This window comes from Grus americana, chromosome 2 (assembly GCF_028858705.1).
Source record: "Grus americana isolate bGruAme1 chromosome 2, bGruAme1.mat, whole genome shotgun sequence".
In the NCBI taxonomy this organism is placed as follows: domain Eukaryota; kingdom Metazoa; phylum Chordata; class Aves; order Gruiformes; family Gruidae; genus Grus; species Grus americana.
In genome coordinates, this window is record NC_072853.1 from 65,881,410 (window position 1) to 65,906,726 (window position 25,317).

The following is a 25,317-nucleotide window of genomic DNA, read 5'->3' on the forward strand; positions in this document are numbered from 1 at the left end:
AGATCTGAGAAGAAGTGGGGTAAGTCAGCCCTGATGTTAATAGATGCAACTCTGGTGGGAGTCTTTTGGCAAAATCCACGATGACAGTGAGCAGTGACCTAAATTTGTATGATGTCAAGTGTAAGCAGTAGAGTGGCCTCGCTTTCTCAGATTGTGTAAGCAACGAACATAAAAACCTTCTCACTAGCATGAGAGAAAAGCAATGACCCAGCAGTGTTTAATATAAAATCATCCTAAAGAGTGCTGCTTTCTTTTATTACTTTGCACCAGCAGTTCTGCTGTTTACAACCCTCATTTAATGCAGACAGCAGCAGCGCAGGCAGGGACAGGCAGCCAAGGCTACCACCTCTACTACTACCTCTCTGCATCTGCAGGAAAGTAAACGCATCAAGTAGACACATGTAGGATGGTCTAGGTAACCAGTGGGCTGCTCTAGAGATTATTTGTTTTGCTTTGGCCAAGACAGAGAAACTGTAGCTGTACTTGGTATCCACTCCAGGTACGCTCTAATATAAGCATGAGTGAGCTAAATTAAACAAATAAGATAGGCTTTTCATCCCTGAAAGGAAAGTAAAACATCATTGTTGTCAAATCCTTTCAGTCGTTAATGAGATACAAACGCTTTGCTGCTCCTCTTTAAATACATGGGATTAGGGTGACTTAAAATGCCTTGAATGTTTATATGATTGTTCTATTTCAAGGGGTGTCTTAATGGTGCATCGCTCACTAAAGTATTGTTGAAGATGCATTGCTACATGTTTTAGGACAGAACATCTTTAAAGCTGGATGTTCTTGTCCCAGATATGAATATTGCAGCAACGGATTTATTTAATCTTTTTGACACCTCACAAGTGTGGCCATTGCCAGAGCACTGCCATAAAAGTCCTGTGTTACTTCATTTATATTTGGCTATAGCGTGCGTCTGAAGCTCTCTTGTAGTACATTAAGTGTTTGAACACTGTCCATGCACAGCCAAGAGAGGCTGTGTGCTCTAATGTAACTCTCTTGTCTCTTGGCTTCTGTTCATTTAAATTCAAGACTTGAATCTTGTGCTACAGTAGATCTTACATATATGACTTTTAAAACTTTTATTTAAAGTTATGGCAGAGGTTATTATTCTTCTGCCTAAAATCTTTTCAATTTTAAAAACCCTCAAAGGCATGGGAGACAACAGCGCACATCTAATACCACCAAACAGCCTAAACTTCCCCCAAACCACCACCATCTTCTCTAGCCAGGATCATTAAAGGAGCCGTAAAGAGCAGCTGAAAGAGATGTGATGCAGGATAAAGGGCTGAGGGGGGTCTGCTAGGTAAAGAGTCCCTGTTGGAAATGCCTGTGTTAAAGATGCTGGTACTGGAGAAGAGATCTGACGACCAATGGGGCAGCTGAGCAAAACCAGGAAGGTTATTGCCACGTGCGGCCGGCCGGGAGGCACAGGTATCCCAGCCCCCTGTCCCCACGCTGCTGTTTTACACCTCGCAGTCACGGCCCGCCAGCGCAAAAAGCAGGACGGCTTTATAGACACACAACTGTTTACAGAAACCGCTTGAAAAAAATACGTAGAATTTTATGGAGAACTGCTGTCCTCACTGCTGCTTTCTGAAACCACATTTCATTTCAGTAGCTATCAAGTTTCTCAGTACAGAAAAGCTGTTCCCTCTTGAATCTGCAAGGGCTTTCTGCTCCTTGGGGCAAAGGAGGTTACCCTGTTCCAGCAACCGCTGGCACAGATTTGGCTGGGGCCAGTTAGCGCTCTCCCACACAACTGCTGGGCATGGTTCGGGAAGCGGCACGGGCCAAGGACCATTGCCAAAGCAGTCTTTACGTGTTTCCCTCTTTTGGAAGGCAGGGGAGTTTAATGCCACAGACGCAGGCTGGTCTGTGCCTTAGCACCTGAGAACAATCCCAAATTCCCATAGTTTACTGTCACAGGCACAGTCAATGCAAACCTGATGAAGCCTTTAAATATATGGTAAGTAGATCTAGTCAGGTTAAATTGGTAAATTTAATCTGTAGTGAACATTAAAAAAAGAAATCTTGAGTTTAAAATGTCATACGCTCCAGCCATGCTATAGGATTAGTTACCATTTGAGTCTTTCAGATACAGAGACATTAAGGATAAACCGAGCATGGATTAAACAGATCTGACAGCGTTTATTGTTGCTGAACTACAAGGTAATTATCTTGCGTAACTTTTCGCTGCACAAATTAGGGCTGCATGCATCTCGGAACAGCCCTGCTTTTCCACAGTCTGCCATTTAAAGGAAAAACCAACCGGGGCCATCACAGCCTAACGAACGGCTTATAGGAATGACCCCGCAGTTTGTCCTCCGCTGCCCTCCCACTCGGTTCTCCTTTCCTTCTCTGTTCAGGTTTCTGCATTTTCCAATTCACATAATAGTAATGGACTGCCGTTCTGAGTATAGGAAAAGGAGGATATAATGGTTTTATATGATGATGGAAAACTATTTTGTTCCTTTGCCAATGGAAGCAATTGTCTTCCTCACCTGGTGGCAGCACGACATGCCCACGAGAAATACAGTGACTGGAGAAATCATGCACACAGCGTTCGGTTTATGCTCACATAGGAGCTGTTATGCTGCATCCACTGGTGCCTTGGTCTCTACCAGGAAGAAGGAGGATCATTCTCTTTTTAAGGACAGAGCCAGGAAAGAATGGGGGAAAAGCAACCCCTCGTTGGACAACTGCAGATGAAAAACCATCTAACCTTCAAGGAGCTTCTGCTTTCAGCATACAGCATGGAAATCAAATATATTGCAAGCACATCCAGCCCAGCACCTGCGTGCGTGGAAGCAAGGCTTTGTGGTCCAGCTGCCATCTGGGGAGATGATGGCAACGTCTCCCTCTGATTTCAAAGAAAGTAAAACCTTGGTATATGCAGGCAGAATTTTAAGCTGATTATTCTCCAGCCTCAGCTGAAGCCTTAGCATTTTTGATACGGCTTTGGTTTGGCTTTGTGTAGCACAGATGACTTTGTGAGCATTTCCAGCTCTTGGCTTTATTAATCTGAACATCTAATAAACTAAACATTCATCTCTGTTTACTTTAGCAGACGTCTATTCGTATTAACAGATGTTGTGTATAGCTAAGTAGATGTGGCCTGCGAGTGGTACACTGAATTCAGAAAAAAGCCTCTCTGCGAAAACCTGAGTCCTTCTTTCAAGTAACAAAATGGGATTTTGCGGATATACTGAACGAGACAAGGAAAGGGCAGTCAGTCATGCAGGACTTGACACATTATACCCGTAATTGCGCAGTGGCATTTTTTTCATCATCACCTACAGATGTGCCTGTATGTTTGTGAAAGTGCACAGAGATAGCCGTTGCTACCACAATCCAGCGATGCTTGCAGGGATGAGCAGAGAAGAAACTGTCTCCATACCTGGGGAGACTTCCTGGCCAAAGACTACTTGCAGGGATGTTATCACACAAAGCTGTAACATATGTCCCTACTTCTGTGCCACGTGTACAGTCTTAAACCAAAACATTTTTAAATTAAATACCAACAGAGGATGTCAAGTTGCTTAATTATGAAAAAAGCCCTTTCCCTCATGTTATACGATTAGAAAACACCTGTTTGACTTTGAACACCAAGCTACATCGATCGTCCCACCTGCGTGCCTGAGGCAGTACCACGGACCAGTGCCACCGTCTCAGCCCCAAGCACCAGCCCCGCTCCCCAAGACTTCTGAGGGATCTTCAAGGGCTGTGTTCACTATAAACCATGTTCTTTTCCTCCGTTCTGCCTCTGTCTTCTAGCAGATGCAAGATAAATTTGGCAAAGACAACAGACGCCTCATTAAGGGACAAATCAAGGCTGCTCAGACAGCGAGAAGATAATTTGGGGAAAGAGAAAGGAAGCTGTGGTGCTCAACCTTGCCCCAACTGTTGAAACATGAACCTCCCACGGCTATTTGCAGGTGCTTATTTGCCTGTCTATCTCCAACAGATTTCGTGTGAGTTCCTTCCTTTGGTCAGCGCAAATAGAAAGATTTAAATAGTAATAAATAGGGTCGGTCTATCTTGGTCTTTTGTAGACATGAAGGCACAAGCTAAAACCAGAACCTCAATGACAACTAGACAGATTTACTCTGCTGCAACTCCGTGAGCTTTTTGGAGTTGATGGATGGCTTGAAGTTTTCCTGTCAGCAATGTTTTCAGAACAAAATCAAGTCTGACAAATCTTTGGGTGTTGCAGCTAAATGTTATTTTGGAATTAAAACAAAAACAAACAAACAAAAAGGTTTCTTGCAGAAGGGATTATTTGAAACAGATCTGGTGTCACCGAAGGGTTACCAGCAGGCTGCCTGACCTGGGAAGCTCTAGCTGCTGCAGCTAATCGGGCTGTTTGAGGGCCAGGAGAGAGGGCAGGCTGTGAGCAGTGGGACAGCAGTAATGAGGTGGCTGGCTCGGCCAGCCAAGGTCAGCTTACTGGAGGCATCAGAGACCAGAGAGCTCCTGATGCTTTAAAAGGGCTGGAAGATAAAATGTATTATTGTGACTACTTCATGTATTGCGCTGGTTCCAGGGAACTGTCAGCTTCAATTTGTTCCTCCCATTGAAAAGAAGAAAGATGCTTGCATACTTCTGTGCTAATCTCTCATTTCTTTTGTGCTGGTTGGGGGGTAAAAATTACAGGATATACTTGTAACATAAAAACACAGCAGAAACAGACAACTTTAAAAAAACCCAACCAGTTAGTTCTTGCGTCACGCTTAGAGGGCTCCCTTCTTATTGAGGCCACCGGGTGCAGAGCTTGGATGCAAAGACCAAGGCAAGCTCTGTGCTTGCGGCTGCAAAAAAGCGACTCAAGACCACCAAGGAACCTGCTCTTCTTCATGCCTCCCAGTGAGCAGGGCAGCACGTACCAGGACCTGCTTTTTGATCACGGCTGGGATATAGCCAGTTCCCTGAGCCTCGCTGCCGCTTCCTAATTAACCCAGACCTGGTCAGAGAGGGGGGTCCTCTTTCTTCCCAACAGCAACAAACCCAGCACCAATGATCATTCAAAGCTACAGCTGAAGAGCTAAAACTCAGGGGACTGAATCCAAATCCCTTGCATGCAGACCTGTAGTGATAGAAGGCGTAATGGCTTTAAACTAAAAGAGGGTAGATTCAGACTAGATACAAGGAAGAAATTTTTTACAATGAGGGTGGTGAGGCACTGGAACAGGTTGCCCAGAGAGGTTGCAGGTGCCCCATCCCTGGAAGTGTTCAAGGTCAAGTTGAACAGGGCTCTGAGCAACCTGATCTAGTTGAAAGTGTCCCTGCTCATTGCAGGGGCATTGGACTAGATGACCTTTAAAGATCCCTTCCAACCCAAACTATTATATGATTCTATGAAAGCTGAGATAAAACTGCTGCCCACTTGCAGTAAAACAAGAGCTCAAGGTGCTCCGGGAAGCAAACAAGCAGTGCTCACCCACAGGAGGATGCTCGACCAGGTTTTGGCATGGCAGCTGTCTCTGGGTTGCCAAATGGGGGTAAAACCAGCTCCTGGAGAGGGTTATGCAGTACCCTTTCTTTCCCCTTGAAATACCTGCCTGGAGCCGCAGCCAGAGCACCGGCTTTGCAGGACAGGACAGGACAAGAGCGAGCCAGCCCTAGCCCAGCCACACAGCCCACTCGGGTGCGGATAAGTGAGGGCAAGAGCAGCATTTGCACCAAGGAGCAGAAATAAAGCTGCTGAGCAGCTGTGGCCAGGAAAATAGGCAGTTTCTGCTTTGATTTGGGGTATGCAGGGAAGGATGGTCATGGGGCTCAAAGCGAGCTGGCCGCCCAGCCTTAGCTAAGCCATTCCTGACATTAGGCAGAGATAGATAATATGATCCGGGTTTTTGCATCCAGGGTTGGCTCCTGCTGCTGCTCTCCTCCCAGCCCTCTCACAGGGAGTTGGCAAAGCCCATCCCACCGTTCCTCCTCCGACCCCCTGGCTATTCTGCGCACAGACTGCCCTCCTGCCTTGCTCTGGCAAAACTAATCTGTCTGAAGGACAGCAAGGGAGACAAAGATTTTGGCAGCTTTGCTACAGGGAGGAAATTAAATTCTCATTTACAGTGTTGCACATCCAAAGTGGAGCCACCACGGTTTGTGATGTCCCCTGGAGCTAAATTGCTTCTGCTGTCAAAAGACTTTAAATTTTATTTTAAATTCACAGTGGGCCCAATTCTTTCTCTCTTTCTTCTTAAAGAGCAAGCACGTCTTAGAGTCAGTGACACAATCTGTGCAAATCTGGCGGGGGGGGGGGGAGGTAGTCAGTGTGTGCTCTTCCTCATTATTGTTTCGAAAATCTATTACTGAGAAACCTCTTTAACACCCCCTGCCCCCCACCAGAACAGCAGTAAGTGCTGGAGTTGAGCTAACAAAACAGTGAACTCCAAGCTCCTGCTAAGTGGGTAAATAACCAGGTTTATTAGCATTTTGTTAATAGAGTCATCCAGGAACCACATAGCTTGGAAGTGATGCGACAGGCCCCTACCCGATGAGCCCATGCCAGGAGCGTGGTTCAGGCATCACTCTCCTCACTTCCTTCCCTGTCTGCTTTCAGCTGATGCTCTGTGCTGGTTGAATGGCCACAGACACAAGCCGCCTTTCGCCCCCCTGCTTGCAGCTTAGCTTGGCTGATGAAAACTACCCCACTCAGTGGGCTGTCCGTGAGCAGCTTGTCACTGCCACATGTATATAGCATGAGAAAAAAAAAAAAAAAGTCAGATGAGCCATCCCTTTTTTGGAAAAAGCCAATGCTGCCTTTAGTTCTCGCTCCCACTTCTTCACAGTGGGGAAGCAAGGCGGCTTCCCCCAGAACTGGACCTTTCCCAGCAGCATGCTTTGTCTGGAAGTTAACTTTCTGCTTGCTCGGGTTTAAAAAGATCAAAGAGCAAAAGGTAACCCCACATAGCATGTGAACGTGCTGCTGGGAGTTTTGAGGCCGTGCTTCGTATCGCTCTTACCCTGAGTGTTTGTTCTGTGATACAGGCGAATAAAATGGTCACGTGCCTTGAGACCACAAGGAGGTAAAGCAACCTTCTCCCTTAGGGATGCTCCTTCACAAACCACACACTTCTCCCCTTACACATTCCCAAGTGTTTAAGAAATATTCATTCCGCTATAGAAAAAAACACTAAGATATAACTGTACTGTCATTCTGGAGAGCAGTAGAGATATGGAAAAGTTAATCGCTCTGTTCCTTAGGCAGGATCCTGGAAAGAAATTCAACCTGTTGCTTCTTAAAAAGAAAAACAAACAAGCAAACAAACCAACCCCCCAAAGCCCACACCTTGTCAAGGAAGTACTGCTTAGATGTCAGAAATTAAACCAGCATCAGGTTATGGATGCTGGCCTTTTAAAAGTCCCCATTGAACGCATGCTTATCTGCACTTGCAAGCAGCACAAACACCATCTTAAGTGACTGTCCTAGTGATTTAGTTGCTGGCTGAGAAAATGCTGAATTTACAGAAGAAAAGATAGATTTTGCTGCCTTTAGACTCCCACTGTGTAATATATAACCACCCACACTTACTTAAGTGTGGAGCAATCTGTCATGTTTGCCCATTATGGTTATAAAGCAGGGCTCCTAACCCGTCCCAGTGGATACCTTCCTTGTGTCTGGCCACAATAAACCAAATCACATTATATCTCTTCCCAGCGTGTGAAGATCTCAGGGACGGCCGGGCAGCAAGCACCAAAATCTTCCAGGAAAGCCACCTTCCTCTTGCCTCCTTCCTCAAGCCCCCTGTTTGGGTACGCTCCCACTTTTGTTTGTTCGGAAGGAGAGGGATGCTTGTGAAACCTAATTAGCCGCTGGAGAACATGAAGATAATGTTTCCGTTTGGGAGTGTGTTCTCTGCCCCAGGCTCCAGCTGCTTGACAGCAGCTCAAACACCGTAATTAAGATGAGCGTGGCTGAATGCACGGCCAGATTAATGAATGCAGAAACTACACTGAAAATACATTCAGCTCTTCCCAGGGAGATGTAGGAAAGGGTGCGAAGGCAGAATGGCCACATGCACACAAACGCACGCACACACAGTTTCCAGAAAGCTTTTCGAAACTTTGAATGAGAGACAGCAAAATGCTCAGTAACACAGCAATAGAAAGATCAGTCATAGGATTAGGGTGACCTTTTGTAACCGGGGCATTCAAAGGTAAACTGAAGTGCAATGCCAGTGTGTAATATCTTTGCATCAGTTCTTGGGAATGAGCCAGAGACAGAAAGGAGAACTTAAGAGGGTCTAAGCTTTCCTCCAACCAGTAATACCATAAAAGCGCACTGGAAATAGAAAGACAAGACCTAAGGAAACGCTGAGACTTCGCTGAGACTTTTTTTTTTTTCATGGAAACCAGGCTAAGCACTTCCACGCTCTATGAGAAAACATTAAACCAGTTCCCCCGCACAGCTTTTCATATCCTTCAGCGAACACCCACAACCAAGATTTTCTTTGCATTCTCAGCCTAAAACCACACACCAGAAGCCCCTTTTCCCTCCTCAAAACCCTGTCTCCGCCTAACCCCCGGGCCCGGCGGGGCAGTGGCAGAGGAGAGGGGACGGGAGCCGCTCCCGGGACAGCGGCCCGTCACCCCCGCAGCCCTCGGGCCACGTCCGGCCTCGGAAGCAACAAACCCCCTTCCCTTTCCTTCCCTTCCCTTTCCTTCCCTTCCCTTCCCACGCGGGTTTCTTCCCCCCACCGCCCACCCCCGAGCCCGGCCGGGTACCTGTTGCTGCCGGCGGAGCTGCCCGCGCCCGCCGCGGCTCACAGCCCGCCCCGGGACGCCGCTCGCCCGCCGCCGCCCAGCGCTCCTCGGGCACCGCGGCGCCCCATCCCCGGCGGCAGCGCCCGCAACCGGAAAACTAATAATAGCTAATAATAATAATAATAAAAGATAATTTAAAAAAATTAAAAAAGGAGGAGGAGCGGGGGCAGCCCGTCTCCGATCGCAGCGCACAGCCGCTCTGACAGCGAGCGCAGCTGCTGCCGGCTTTTCCTTGCGGAGCTGCGGGAGGGAGCAGAGGGGGGAGGAGGGGGGGGACGAGGAGGAGGAGGAGGAGGAGGCGCTGCTGCTGCTGCTGTTGCTGCTGCTGCTGCGCGGCCGCGGCCCGCCCCCGCGGGCGGTGCGGAGGGGTGCGGAGCCCCCCGCGGGCGCCCCCTCAGCTCGCCCCGGCGGGATGCGGCGGAGCCGGTGGCTCTACACGGGGTTGGGTTTTTTTTTCCGGAGCGGCGGCGGCTCTTCCCTGGTTTTTTTTTTTTCATTCGACGCTCGTTGCCTCTCGGGCGGTTCGAGCAAAGGATGGGACATCCGCAAAAATACCTCTGATCCTTCCCCCGGGGAGAGGTGCAGGGGACGGGCCGCCGCCGCTCCCCTTCCCCCGGCCGCCGGGCTACTCGCTGTAGCCTCCGTTACCTTCGGTAGTGTGTGCGAAAGCAGGCTCTAAATTTGGATATTGGGAGGGCTGAAGACAGCAGTTAAAGGTGGGTATAAATGAAAGAACATTGCAAGGAGTGGTGCTTACATTTCTGCCTTTGAGCACTCTTGCCTGGGTTACCCCGAGCAAGATAAAAAGGCAGGAAAGCTGTATTTTCCCAGGGATTGTGGGATATTTTCTTCAAATTCAGTCTTCCTTTCAAAATGTATAGCCCCAGTTATTGTAAATACATCTCTCTGTAGAGGTAAGGACTCTGCATGTATTTATTGCTGGCCTCAGGACTTCTCCATTTCTCTTCTGCAGCTTTTTTCGTACTGGACTTTACTTCAGCCATCACCCATGTCGTATTTTCTATATGATTTGCTGTCCCTCTTCCAACACGTAAAGCTCCTTCAATAAGCTCTCCTTTGGGTCTCTTAAACAACTGGAAGTGCTTCTTTTTGGGGGGCAGGGGGAACCCCTGGCAAGTCTATGGGTTTGGTAAATGGACACAATTTTGAAGGTGGCTTGAGGAGGCATTACTGATACCCTCCCTATATGCCTGTATCTTTCCCAGTTTGGGTTAGGATGGGTAGACTCGCCCTTTCAAATGCAAATGTTTTTCACGGAGCACACAGACCTGTCACACATAGGATGATATTGTATGGAGACATTTAGGAAATGACAGCACCGAAAAAGAGTTGGGGTTTCATGGAGCATTGTGCATGGAAAAAACCAAGCCACTAAATAAAAAATCTAAGCTGCCAGTTCCAGCTGACCTATTATCTTAAGAAATTTTCAGCAGTAATAATGAGCATGTGGTATTTATATCGTATGCTGAAAATAAACAGCACCCAGTAGCCTTAAGAAAGAGAAATGAGAGAAACAACTCCAGATTCAGTAAAGGCAGAAAAGGATGCTCTTCACACTGGCATGCAGACCTCTGGGTCCTGCAGGCAGTTTCCAAGGTTTCTGAGTTCAGATGGGCTCTACAGCAATCACAGTGGCGGTTTTTCCAGAGGCACCCACTTCTCCACTGGAAAAAGTGTAGGGGCCACTGCTGGCACAGTGCTGGTGCTGTAGCTGCAAGGGAAAATTTTTAGGGTGACCTTTCTATGTCTGCCTAAATCAACTATGCCCCCATTTCATGTGTTTCACATAGGACGTGAACTCTGAGGCCAAGGCGGAGAAGTTGCTTTCTGGAAAAAGCAGCTGTGCGCTTCGGGCTGTGGAATGCCAGGGGAAGAGGAGAGGGAATATTTGCGGCAATGCTGAAAGCTATAAATGTCTCATCATGCATACTTAATATGCTTTTGAGTCCATTTCAGCCTTTTAGGGGGTGGCAACTCTCACTGTGGAAGCCTGGTTAATTTGTTAAAGCTTTTCAGTGCCATTTACTAATTGCAGCATCTTACTTCAGCCTTGAGCCTCCTACAGTAGTTCTTGGCAATTACTCCGTACACCCCATGTTGCAAATTCCCTCTGGCCCTTTTGGTCTTATCTTGAAGATTTTTTGAACTTAAGGTTGCAGATGCAAATACCTTATTCATTTGCAGCCTCCTCTTTCAAGGAACTGTTCTCTATCCTATGCAAATACATGTGCTAGGGATGTATGAGCTGTTTCTCTTGGTTTCTCAGTACAGTTTTGCATAGCAAACGCAGAAAGCTGATTTCCTTCTCTCCATCACCCCCAACTCCACACACGTTCCCACTTCCTTGCTGCCAGTGCTGCAGCTTGCCGAAACTGCCTGGAGACTGAGTAGGTTTACGGATGCTCTAGATAAAATCTTTGCCCCACTTAGTCCTTCCGAACATGTATTCATCCTGACACACATGCTTTTGAAAGGCTCGGGTCAGTCATTCCACGTGTGTCTTGTTTTGCTAATTCAGTGGAAAATGCCAGAGAGCTCTGTCTCCCTCCATAATTGGGCAGGAACTGAAGCTGCCATTGTATTGTGGCTGTGATCATGCTACTACTCCTATAAATTATTCACTGTATTGCAGTGTAATCTACTGTTATGTTAAAAATAGGTCAGCATGAATGTCCCCAGTGAAATTTCTAAGTGACAACAGCTGATTTGAGCTTTGTCTCCAGAAAAGAGTGACCTCTCCTAACCAGTAATTGCCAGTTATGCTGCACTTCTATCTCCCTGCCAGCTCCAGCGCACCTTCACAAACACTAATTCCCAGCAATGGTAACCCCATATTATACTTCAGACAACTAAGCCAGAGTTCCTGCTGGGCTTCGCCGGAGCACTTTGCTTTCTATTAGCCTTTGCTCCCAGGCCAAAGAGTAAATCAGGATTATCAGAGAAGAGATTATAGTCTGAGAATACCTAAATGCTCTGCTCCTCCCAGGCACCTGGAAGGTTTCTCGCAAGGGCTGAGCAGGATTTTCTGGCTGATATGCATCAGTTACGCATTGCTCTGAGGGGTGAATATAGTGAGAAGTACTTCACTTTTCCCATTGCCCCACAGGCTCCAGCCCACTGCACTCCCCCGGAACCAGCAGAGCAGGAGGACCCCCTGGTTTTCAGGTCTACCGCAGACATGTCTAGAGAAGTCTGGAAAGGGGGAGCAGGACCCTGTAGCCTGAACAGAGGTCTAGGGGAAACCCTCTTTCCCCTGTAAGATACTCTGCAGGAGGACTCTGTGAGGACCCCCATGAAAATGTGGGATATTGCTGCAATTTCCCTGCTTACTGTGGGGATGTATGTCTGTTATGTAGATACAAAGGCTTAGCCCAGACCTGGGTGACTTCATTCACCTGAAAGCGAGGGTTGATGGTGGGTGGCAATGCTCAGCAGACCATGCAGATAGCAATTTGCATGGAGGCCTCTCGTTAGCGTGTTCGGCTCAGCAGGGGCTAAGGAGGTGGGGAGACGGGTGGGCAGACCACGGCTTCGAGCTTTGGATGTCTGAGGTCGATCAGGCCTGCCCTAGCCTTTAAGGAAGACAATTTGTTGTATATGGGCTTTTTCTGTTCTAAGTCCTCTTTGCTGTGATTCTGTGTAACTCCCTTGCTCAGAAGTGGGTGCCTGCAACCACATAGTGTCTTCATATTGCTGACGGATGCCCTACGGGATGTCTCCAGCAGGTATCACAACCAGGCAAGCCTTCTGTGGGAACACAGGTAGCAAATCTGAGTCCTCTTACCTGGGGACCTTGGGCCAAAAATGAATGATCATATTTGAAAGTGGGGAGCATGGCAGGTGCCAGAAACATCACTTGGAAAGGCTTTTAGGGGAGAGATAAAAGACAAGAACCTGACCCCCTGCCATGAGCAATCTGGGCAAGACACGAGCTTTAACTTGCTGACCATATACAAGTTCACCATTACTCTTTCCAGCTAAACATATTAAAGCGTTGCCACAACTCTCCTACTCTCTATACTACACCCTGCCAATGCTGCTCTTTGGATTGACTCCATTCCCATGTTTATACCTTCTCTGTCAGCTGAGCCTGCCCAGTACATCTGGCTTGCACTCATCATCATCCTATAACACTCCTTGCTCTCCTTCTAAAAGAGTTTGATACCTACTTGTTTTTCACTGCTGACATCCTCTAACCACTGTGCAACCATTTCCCCCCTTTTACTTCCCATCACTGTGTTGCTGCTCCACTCTCAAGTTCCTCATTTCTCTTGATGTTGCTTTTGCAAAGCTTTCCACCTGCAGGTCTCAGGGCACTTTGTGGGAAAAAAAAGTTGCTTGAGCTGATCTTCTGCAGTGATTCAGGAACAGATTCAAACTTCTGGGACTTCTGGCCAGATGCTCAGCACAGCTGGATCTTTGGGAATGACCGAAGTGTGAGGCGGTGGTTGTGCCCTGTGGCACGGTGATCAGGACACACTTGGTAAACCAAGGAACAGCTATGGGTGCGGAGGGAGAGGGCAAGGGACAGGAAGAGGAGTTGCCTTTAGCTTATAATGTACTGCAAGACATAACACTTTGCATAGGTAATCCTTCTTCTATCTCTTCTTTGTCCCACCTTGCTGTATTTGTGGTGGTCTGAGATGGCTGCCCTCAGAGCAAGAACACTTCCCACCGATGGCCCTGTCCCTCTGGCAGCGTTTGAAGATGGCAACTTAATTTTGGGAGGCATATGCACAAGCATACACCCTACCTGCCCTCACGTATATAACTTGGGGGAGCAGGATGAAGGAGCCACCAATTGCATTTTTTTCTCCCAGAACCATCCCCATTTCAAAATCAGCCCCAATGCCTCTTCTGGGCAGGTTTTGGGTGACAATGTTTGCGGAGGGTTGGAGGGAGCAGCACATTCCAGTTTCTCAGACTGCTTAGCAACCAGGGCTGGCTGAGCCGCTCTTAAGTGCATGCCAAGTGCGTGGATGGCATGTCTAGTACTGCAGCTCTAGCCTTATTTTTTTCCCCTCCCTTGTTTTTGAAAAGCATTCCTTGTTTTCTAATTAAGGCGCATGAAAAACTGCTGGAAACTTATTTTTGCTTTCCTGGACAGCTGGAAGTCAGCTACACAATGCGATGATCAAAGCTACGGTAGCGATCAGAGATCTGAAGCGACAGGTAAAGGGCTGTTGGCCTGCTTTTTGGGAGCGTGGCTGTCAGACAACCTGTTGTCTGTTGGCGATGGGCTGGCTTCAAGTCCTGCTGCTGGACAGCTTCGAAACCCTCTCTCCCACCTTGCCCGGAGGAGTGCAGAGAGTGGGACGCAGTGCTTCCCACGGGTCTGCAGTATGTGAGATACCCGCTCGGGGCTGCCTTTCCTGGTACGACCAACATGTATAAGATCAAGAAGGCCCTGTTAGACCATCTCCAGGAAAGGATTTGGCTTTGTAGACAGAAAGCCGTTCTGATCCCAGCTTCCTCATTGGGATCCTCTTGAATCTTTAAGTAATCTCTTGGCTCTTTCCTGTTTCCTGGCTCTCAAGTGCCCAGACCTGGCTCCCTGCCACAAAATTCATCTTCCATCATGACATCAGGCTGAGCTCCCCGCTGTATTTGAGGGTCTCTTAGGGATTGATGCCATCTCTACCCACGTTACCAGGCAGTAATGCCTCCTTCTGAAACTTGCTGGCTACATCAGGCCTGCAGTTAACATGTGGCCCCAGCCCATGTTCACTTCTGGACTTCCCTTGCAGCCTCACCTGCACTTCAGAGGCAAATTTTGGGCAAGTTCTGAAGCACAGAGGAGAAGAAAGCCTTTTTTTTTTTTTTTTTTGTACGTGCCCAAGCACACTCTGGTTAGCAGTCCCAAGCATGGCTGGGCCAGCCCCATCCTCATCCACCAGGCAATTGGTCTGGAAGGACCAAAGATCATGAAGGATAGCTATTATATGGGATGAGACACTGTGGGACATGTTAGCAACCACCAAAGTTATCCTAGGTCCATGGTGGAAAGAGCAGGTCGGGAGCTCACAGCAGCAGCGTGGAGACAGCCTCTGCCCTCCTCCTGCTCAGCATGTCCCACAGGTCCTGGCAAGAAGGGGAGGAGCTGCAGGGATGAAGAGCATTGTCTGGGGAAAATGATGGTCAGGTAGGAGAAGGATGCAAAGGCAGGGGTGGAGGGAAAGGAGCAAATAATACCAGACGTGTTTCAAAATCAAGTGCCATGTACAAATCCTGCAGTACTGCATACCCGTATTCCTGCATGTTCCTAACGTGGCAGTTTCGTAATAGAAACCCAGGAAGGGTCCTCTGCAGCAAAGGCTCCAAGCAATTTCCATCCTCAGTTACGCTTGTATAAAACCAGAGTTGCCCTGAAATAATTTCCAGACGGACAGCAGTATGGGTCACCCAGCCGGCTCCTCGGGGCGGCCAGAGACCGGAGCTGACCGCGCTCCTCTTTCCTTCTCCTGGGCCACAGTTCTGCACAGAGGATTGCAGCTTTGAGAAATTATTTTCATTCCCTTCCTGCCTCCAAGATATCACCACGGCCCTCTTTTTCTCATCAGCGCATATTTCTGTGGCTTAAATATAGCAAATATAAAACAAGTGCGGCGCACACGAAATGCCATGCGGGAGAGCGCAAGGAGCATGCTGCCTCTGTAATGTAATGAGCCCCAAGCGCATCTGCCAAATATTTGAAGTGAGATTCCAGAGAAGAGGGGGAGTCCACAGCATGGAGAAGCTCACGACCAAACCCTCAGGCCGGTACCTCTATGCATCTTTTGGGAGGATAGAGGTTGGTTGTTGGTCCGGCCTGCCTTCATGTGGAGGTGTTTAACCACTCACAGCAGTTGTTTCCCCTAGGAAAGGTGAAGAGCAGCTTTTCGTGCCACGTCACTGGGGCTGTGAGTGGATTCAAATTAAAAAATCATAAATAACATGTAATGTAAAGCAAAGAAATAGTGTTTCTTTAGGGGTATGGGCTGGCTTTGTGGCTGAAGTTAAACGACACCAGTTAAACCACGCCAGTTTTTGAACATCTGACTCTGGGTACTATTTTCAGTGCAGTGATTTTTGAAGTGATTAATGACAACAGCTTGGCACTAATCAGTGGCTGGTGTTGCTGATTAAGCTAACTCTTCCTTGGCTCACAACAGGCAGCAGGAATAGCAAGGGCAGGAAAGTCCCCAGAGTGAAGGAAGAGGCAGAGCAGATCAGGACCTCCCGAGCTGCCTGCTTTTCCACGGGAAAAGTAGAAAAAAGCTGTAGCCATGCAACTCCAGAGCTGAGCTCAGCAGTGCTGGAGGGCTCTGCTCCTCCTGTGGCTTTGTTTCACTTTAAGAATATTTTTATACGGACCCTTTTCAACATTCCCACCCCTCTCAATAAAAAAGTGCCTCACTTGTTAAATGTATGCTAGTATTCCTAATCTCGGACTTTTTGTATGTGTTTGTGGGAGGATCGCAGAGATGCTATCTAGCTTCAAATCTATCTACATCTATAAAATTTCCTTTTTCTCCAAGACACTCAAGAGAAGGAAATCTGTTAGTTCATTGTGAAGGCTGTACGTTATGACCCAATCCTTCAGCCCTGCCGTAACCCAAACTCCTCAAATCATTAAATCTATAAATCAGACAGATTCTCCAGAAGCCACCCCAGAACTCAGGGGTTCCCTAGAGGAAGCAGGCTGTGCTCGCTCTGCTCTTTACATCACCACCATTACGAAACTGCAGTGACCTCTGGTCTGCTGGTCATGTTTGAGAGAGAAAAAGCTCTTATTTGCTTGGTGCTACCTCTGTTAGCTCCGTGACATTACCTGGGCCCTGTCCTGTATTTTTCTTCTTCCTTCTCGCGTGAGAAAACGCAGTGAACAGGACTCCAGAACTTACAGGGAGCTCTCAGTTGGCAAACAGCACTTCTACACAGTCACAACTGGCCTGCTGTAATGAACGCGGTGCCTTGTAGGTCGCATCCATGTTCACAGCAGAGGTCTTCCACTGCCCTGAGCTACCATGAAGTGAGAAGGATGTGAACGAAGCTCCGTTTATGCTGTGGAGCCTGAATGCCAGCCAGCCTCATTAGCCACTGGCATCTGAATCACAATCTTTGGAGAGCCGTAGGGGAAAGACGTGAGATTTTATAAGCTCGTCTCCAAGAGGATTCTGTGGGAGTCCTTGAAAACCTAATGTCTACGGTACTGACAATGTTTTCACAGAGCTTTTAGCCATCCCGTCGAGCCCCTCTGAGAGGCTGTCCCTCTCTCTTCTGCCATGGGTGGCTCTGACACACCTCCAGGGAACCTCCCGGATCGCCGCTCGGCCACCGCTGTTCCCGAACCATAGGCACACTCCACGGGGGAGGCCAGGTGCCTTTCCACTCCAGTATTGCACGGTATGAAGAGAGGATCACTTGCACAAAAGCTCGCCACTGCGGGTGACTTCCCCTCGGGCCGGGCGTGGGGTGTGCTGGAAGGCAGAGCTGGTCCAGGGAGCAGGTTGGCATGATGAAAGGGGAGGTGTTGCAAGCCTTTGTGTGCGAGCTACACGTGCCTCAGACAGCTTCCTCTGAGTTTTTGTGGTAGTTTTGAGTTTTGTTTCCCAGGCTCATGCGATGCCATGAGATGGGCGGTAAAGGCCAGGTGTTGTCTTGGCACGGGTCTGGTGAGTGATGGTGCAGGAGCAACGTGGGCGCTGAGCTCCCCCACCACAGTGAAGAGAGCAGCACCAAGGGTAGGCAGTTTTCCCAGCAGTTAGTGGGGCAAAACGAAAAGCACTGCTGTGCCCTGGGGGAACCTGACCCTGGACCTGTGTGGGCAGTACCTGAGCCACTGCCTCCCGCTTAGAGGCAAACTACAAGCAGAGCATCACTTCAATGGTAAGCAGTTGCTGCAGGGCTTCCTAGCTGGGACCCGCTATCACAAAAAATGAGGCTACCTGGCTCCTGCAGTGGATCTGCCTCCCATCGCCCTGCCTGGAGACCAGCCACCCCTATGGACGTGCATGCTGCCATACGGGCACCGGCCACGCTCGTGCCCACTGCTGCCAGGCCAGCAGCAGGTGACTGCCATGGGCAGGGAAAGGGCCAGGCTCTTCCAGCGGGTAATTAAAGAAAGGATCCCCATTTCCATGCTCGGAAGTGGCACCTGGAGCGGCTTCTTGTTTCCATCCCCTGCCCTCCCTCCTTCTCGCGCACACAACACGCACGCTCGCTATTGTCTATAAGGGGAACTTAGGGAAACCAGCTTGAAGAGTCAGGACCATGAATACCTGAGAAGGTTGGAATAGAGGTGATTCAAACTGCCCCAATTTGGGTGCAGCCAGATTGGTGTTTATCCCCTGCCATTCGGTCAGGCAGGGGCTGGGTCACAGCAGAACTTTTCCAAAAATCCCACTTTCTTTTCTCACTCTTTCTCTCTGGCTTCCTCTCTTGCTGCCTCATTTCTTGTCTTTCCACCCTTTTACCAGCTAGTCAAACTCTAGGCATCACTTCCCAGCTCTGGGTCTCTGAACTTCCCAGTTTCCAGACTACTTGCAATTAAACCAGAGTAAACCATCATCAGCCCCTGTAAGTCATGCAGCATTAAGCCCATTGTGCTCAGGATTTCCATAGCGGTTTTGCTTCACCTGTTTTCCAGTTGCCAAAGACACAGGAATATCAATGGCTTTTCAGAGCGTAGATGTTTTCCTGCACCGTCTCCACCCGACCTTTTTTGGGGTGTGCAAATGCACACACACACACACACCCCCCTTGACAGAAGGTCTGTAGGTTGAGCTGTGAATTTCAGCAGGGAGGAAAGGTTGCTTAGGTAGCAGCCACAGTAGGACCCCTCTTCAAACCATTTCCCTGCTCTTAGATGCCAGATCAAGACTTAAAATTCTGTGGGGCCTGACAACACCCCTTACCCACCCCGAGCGATGGTGAGATGTAGAGGAAATCCCACCATGGGGAAATCATCCCACCATCGACTTTTTAGTGCCTCTGTGACACTGTCAAGTGCTCGACTACTCTCCCCCCTCTCTTTAATTCCTGTTCTCAGAGTGTTTTCACTCCTCGCCTGTTAACTCTGCACTTCCTGACCCGGTTGTTTTGTGACTGTCACACCCTGGGCACACCAACCACAAAGCTTTGGTTTTAGCATCCAGGCAGGAGGAAGCTCATTGCAGAGGCAGCTGAGCCGTGCCTTGAATTGTTAAAGGGGTGAAGCTGTTTACGCCACCCGCTCACACTAGCCAAGCCACATTTATTTTGTGACTTTAATAATGGGACTGGACGACAAAAAGCTTGTGTTTCATGGAGCTTTGTAAAGACACTGTCTAAAAACAGGAGGGGGGAAAAGGGTGTGAAAGAAGGCAGTTTTGCTTCAGCCTTTGATGAGGCACTTGTTTTGAAAGCCTAGAAGGTGGCCCGAGCACACCTAATCAGTGGTTTCTCTCTGGCTTGCAGATACCTTCCTCTTTTCTCTGAGGGCTGGTTAAATGCCACTTGTTTATATTTGACCTGTTTTTTCCCCTCGCTGTTGTTATTGTTAGCGATCTAGAAATATTGTCGACAAATACAAACCAAACATGTTGCCTTCAAGACATGGAGAAAGAAAAACCAAAAAGATCAAAGATCTTTAATTAAAAAATAGGGAGACAACAGAGCTGAAAGTGTCTCTCATGTCAATCTTTTTTTAATTTCAGGCCTCATGGACTCAATTGTTTCTGCTTCAACTGTGGAGCACGATGCTCTGTTAAAAATAGCCCTCCAGCTGCCCAGGACAGCTGGAAGCGGCAGGGGGCTGGAGCACTGCGGGTGGGTCGGCGCGGGGGCACCCGGGGTGGGGACGGGCGCCTTGCACTACTCCTCCGACCACAAAAAGCTCTCTCACCTGTCCGCATAACTCTGTATCTGCCCATTGACCACAACCAGAAAGAAGCAGCTGCGAGAAGCTGCGAGCGAAGCACTCAGTGTAAACAGGAATAAGCAAAAATACTCCATAAGAGAGCACCCTCTTTTCCACACCATCCTTCTCCAGCACGCTGAGTGGTCTGCTCATGCTCTTTGAGAAAGGTGCTTCAACGTGAGTTTATAGGCCAAACGTCTCTTACTAAGATCTATCTGGTTGAAGCAGACACTGTTGCCTTGGTGATGAAGTGATGGGAATTTTCTTCCTCTGGGCCGCAGTGAGTATGGCACGTGCATTCTCCATCTCCGGGAATGCGAGATAAGCTGAAAGGACAGGTAGGGCTGGTGGGACCTGTAAATGTTTTCAGGACAATGACCCGTAGTTTCCCAGCAGTCAGGGAGAAGAAGCTCCCATGCTTAATACATTGCAAGGCTGCTCATCTTTACTACGGCCTTTGCAGATATTAGGCACTCGTATGCTGGAAAAAGTAGACATGTCAAACTCTGTTTGGGGTGAAAACATAGAAAAAACAGTATCTCTGTATACCTCTGAGGTACACATCCACTGGAATACCGTACTGATATGTACACGTGACTATCCTTAGAAGGATTAAAGCTGCATCAGTTTGACGCGCTCTGTGGGCAGGGGACATGCCTGAGCTGGCTCTCACCACAGCGGGGCTGGCGGTGGCGGGTGAGTGGCTGGCTGGCTACGGCATGGAAAGATGCCTGGTCCAGTGGGTCACGGACCAGCTGTGGCACTGACCTCCCCGTGTGACTTTTAGACAAGTCGCTGCAGCTGTATGTCCGAGGAAAGCGTAGTGTCTTGTATTACTTTAGGGGAAGAGAAAGGTTGCTTAACCTGAATTGTTGCTGAATAAAGAGCATGTCTCAACTTTAAGTTAACATCCAAGACTTTATCCTCATTTTTCTCTAACGTCAGCAGTGATGTTACAATACACCAGGCGGTGCACATAACCATGAACAGCAGCTACCTTTCATTTCAGCTAAGCCTCAAAGCTGATCCCAAACCCCAGAGCTAAAACTCTTTCTCTCTTAAAAAGGGGAGGCAGGCAGGCTTTACAAGGATGTAAAGGCATCTGGTATATTTTTGAAGCATACTTTAAAAGTTCGATGCAATTACAATTCTGCTGGGAGCCTTGATGGGTGGCAGTGCTGGGCCGTGTCTGTGTGCCCTAGCAGCACATCGGTCCTGGGCAAGGAGAGGGCCCCGGGACTCTGCGCCATGCAGTGCACCATGTAAAGCCAGGTTCTGGCCTACTGAACTGGAGCACACGCTTACTGAATGTTACGAAAAAGACAGCTTTGCTTTTTTTCCCTCATACTTTGGAAAAAAGGATGGGATTTTTTGTCAGCCCTGGTCTGAGAGGCAGGTCGTGGTTAGTGTGGGTACAACCAGAGGGCACGTACAGGAGGTGGGAGGTGGAGATGTGAGGAGAGGCGTGGAGCAGCTGTATGAAAAGATCTGCAATAAATCACAGTCTAATTTCTATTTCTCCTGTGCATTCTCAGTTTGGATTGTTGATCACTGCTAACGAAATGCCTGGACCCATATGCTCGCCATTTTTGCTGAGTGCTTGCAAACTCTGTGCATGGATGTGTCTACATTGATCTATATGAGGCTGTGCTGGGGCATCATGCCTCTGTGTGAGCACTCAGCTCTCCTCCCAGGGGAAACCAAGGTCTGCCAAGAGATCTGACTCCTGCCCAAATCTCCCTCCCTCCCTGGCCTGGGAGCCACAGGAGCCTTCCTGGCTCCTCAGCGTAGGCAGTCCCAAGGAAAACTCACGCCTCTCTGGCTGCAGTGACGAGGGGAAGCCTTGTGCTAATGGAAGTGATTTCTTTCTAATGAAATACAAGTTCAGAATCTCAGGTGCTTAGAGTTACTAAAAATTAAAAAGTGTTTTCCCCAAAGTAGGTGTTTTGACTGTATGTAACACTAACTGAAGTCACTTGCCTTGAATTAACATAGTGAGTAAGGCCATAAAAGAAACGAAACATATCACTGCCCATACTTTCAAATAAAATAGTTCCTTCTCGAAACTTTGCATCCTACAGCTGTGCCCTGTTAAATGATGGTGGTGTTGCAGAGGAGAGGGAGTTGCACTTCACTGAACCTAAGCACAGTCATTCGCAAAGTCTCCGCCGTCCCTTTGAAGGAGATGGCACAATGTAAGTGCAAGGTTGTTATTAGAAAACAAGAAAATTAGCTAACAGGTTTTCTTTGAGGATGAACATTTTCAAGGTTTGAATACCTATTGCAAATGTCAGCCTGATTTGTCATGAAATATGTATACTATAGCTTGTCACACCCAGCTCTGTGACTTGGGTTTTCAATGGACAATAAGGAAAAACAATGCTATTGGAACATGTGTAGATGAAAATGGCGGAATTAGCAATAATACAGAAGTTTTTGATAAATGTTCTTGTTTGCACGTGGGAAAATATCAGTGCCAGCTTATGGCCTATATCAATGGGAAAATATTTTTCCCTTTATCTTTCCCAAAGGAGGATTTTAAACTGTAGCTTTGAAAAGAGCTATCCAAGGAGCTCTTTGTTGATTTTTTTCAGAAAACTTGAAACACTAGAGGATTTCAAGAGAGCTGTGAGTTAATGTTGTGTCACTAACAGTGTGATAGCCTGGCAGTGGTCCTGACCTCGTTACAGAATAGCTGATGTAGGAGTCATATAAGCAAAATTAAAGGAGATGGAATACAATCAGTTGCACTCATTAGTTTTATAGAAAATAGTTGTGTTGGTAGTGTACTTAGACTTTTGTAAGAAATAAGACTTAACACTGCACGAGATATTGACTAAGAAACTTGAAATAGAGTAGATCAATTTGGGACATGCTGAATGGATCCGAAACAAGTCCAAATGACAGATGTAACCCAGCCAAGGTATCATCAGGGATGCCAGTTTCTAGCAAGAACCTGCACAGATTCTTTCCATCCCTATAGGACTTAACTCTTTATTATGTCAGTGACCTGAAAGGGGACTTTAAACAGTGACTGACTGAATATGCAGATGGCATAGCGTCTGGGGAAGTGGTAAATCACTCCGAGAACAGGCTACCTGAGAAAGTGAGCTGATTCTTCTAGTTTTAGTGTGGGCATAGCAAAGAGCAAAGGAGATAAACCATAATTATGGGATAGTGTTGACCCTGTCCTGAGAAATTCTGATGCTGAAAGACCGGAGGATTATAGAAGAAAACCTGATGGAGACTCTCATGTGATGCTGGGACCCAAAAGGACTCAAGTGGTCTTTGTACATATTAGCTGATCCTTGAACTGATCCTGATATATATATCTATATATATTTATAAACTATGCGCGAACAGATTGTGTAACTTCTGGATTTGTCCCTGATGTAAAGGTTTTGGAGTGCTGGGCTCCATGCTGATGTCCACACCTCCAAGGGGATGGTCCCAAAAAGAAACATGAAAATGCTTAAAAGATTAAAACTCACACATTATGAAGAAACAGTCATTGATAACAGTCTGCTTGGCAAAGGGCAAGAGCAGTCTGAATACAGTCCGAGGATAGTCATATGAGACATTAATATGTACAAGCAATAGTGAGTTCTTCACTCCCCTGGACAAGAGGCTCCAAAAAACTAGACAAATCAACACTAGAAGAAATACGATGCAGCTGTCTTTCACTGTGACAGTAGCTAGGCACTGGGACAAGTTAAGAAGGTGGCCGTGAGATCTGCCATCACTGCTTTCCAAACCAAGCCAGATGTGGGGGAAGAAAGAAAAAAAAAAAAAAAAGCCCACACCCTAAGGGCTGTGGTCTGTGCTGAGCTGGGAGCTCGGCACCGGACAAACGCCTCCATCTGGCCTCAAAATCTGCGACTCAAGTTTTGGCTGGCGCCTAGGTCTCTGCAGCGTGAATGGGGTGGGGGCTGCCCTGTGACCAAAACAGGCACTGATCCTCCCCGCTCGGCTCCCACCCAGTCCCGGGGAGCGTGCTGGGTTGTCCAGGGTCAACACTGCTCCAGAAACAGCAGCCAAAAAATTAATGTTTCCCTGCTAACCCATTCAAAAGGGAGAGGAGAGGGGGCTGAAGGGAAAGGCTAGCCCTGTGGCTGTGTTGTTTGGGCTTTCCAGCTGGCAGGGTTGGGAGCCAACAGACCCCCTGGCCCAGAGAGCAGCTGGGGTAGATTTGTTCCCAGTTACACGCAGATGACTTGAAGAGGCTGTCACCAGCTCGTAGGCTCAAACTCAGGTGGGAAGGGACCTCAGGAGGTCATCTAGTCCAACCTCCTGCTCCAAGCTGGGTCATGGAGAGGTTTTTAAAATGTTCCTGCCTTTGAAAAGCCAGCCTCCTCTAGATGTTGCTGGATCAGCCCTGCCAGAAACAACTTAGCTGAGAGGCTGGAAAGGATTTCTTAAGTGCTGTATCTTTCCCTTCAGATAACACAGTATAAATGCCGAATAACCTGCATAACATTCATCTCCTTCCCTCCTACGTTTCTGATGAAGAACACAGGCTAGAGGTTTCAGAAACAGCAATGAAGCCTAAATCCCACTGGGTCTTCAGAGCACTGGAAAATGTCCATATCAAGTCAGAGCACGCAGCAGGGAATGCAAAAGGGTGCTTTCAATGCCAGTTGATTTGCCCGGTGGCATCAGGTCTTCCCTGGACTATCGGGATATTTTCCTGAACCCAAATGCTCTGATCTCTCCTTTCTGCAAATCCATTGCCCTTCTGAGCCCAGACTGGGACACAGGGTGAGGAGTGAGGGCATATATACGTGAGAAATGTATTTGAGTACAGACAGTACATCACTGAAACTGTTTTCTTTTCTGTGTTGATGCTTTTCACTGGGGCTCAGATAACTTGATTTGGCAGTATTCACTGCTAAGTTTTCCATACCAACCGCAGCTGAGCTTTGTTTAAAAGAGGTTTGCTGAAGCTGCGCTGGAAGAGAGTTTAAAGGTTCACAGTCTTTGGAGTGGATCCAGGCAACTCTTTGTGCCTTCAACTCCCTTGGAAACTGCGGAGGGCTGGGGGCCGGGAGAAGATTTGCATGAGCAAGTTCTCCCCCCGGCCCCCGCTCAAGTGCAAAGGGAGGTAGCAAGCAGCAGCAGAAATTAGACACGGTGTGCCAGTTTATTCCTCCTCCTCTGGGTCCTCTTATCTGCATCTCTGCTATTTTGACCCAGTAGCACTCGGTGCACGTGTAAACGGCGGCACAGGAAGCAAGCAGTGAGGAATCAAGCTCTGGCAGAAGCCGTTTTAGGGATAACAAACTATGGCTCCAGCTTCGTGCCTTGGGTTGTGGCAGTCGGAGAGGAGGAGGCTAATTTTGCAAGGATAATTTAAGTAGCAAGTCGCCTTTAGCCCCTGTAAAGAGCCCCTACTACTTTAACGACAGCTGCACCTACGGTGGCGAATGCCCAAGGCGCTACTTTGCATAGTGTGTCCACTGTAGAAAACACACTTGGTGTCCCCCCAGCTTTCTTCTTCTGCAGTAACCTCCTTGCTGAGGAAGCAAGCTGCTGAACCAGTGTGAAAGTTATTTTTATTGTATCTGGGCTGCTTTTGTTCTCCATTCTCTTAGGAGAAAAAGAAAGTCTGGTCACCCTGTGACCTTGGAGCCCATAGACAACTT

General features: G+C 48.0%; 1 protein-coding gene across 1 annotated transcript in view; it reads right to left on the reverse strand.

The window, feature by feature from the left end:
* RIPOR2 (RHO family interacting cell polarization regulator 2) overlaps positions 1–25,317 on the reverse strand; it is a 72,789-nt gene that overhangs the window by 43,937 nt on the left and 3,535 nt on the right.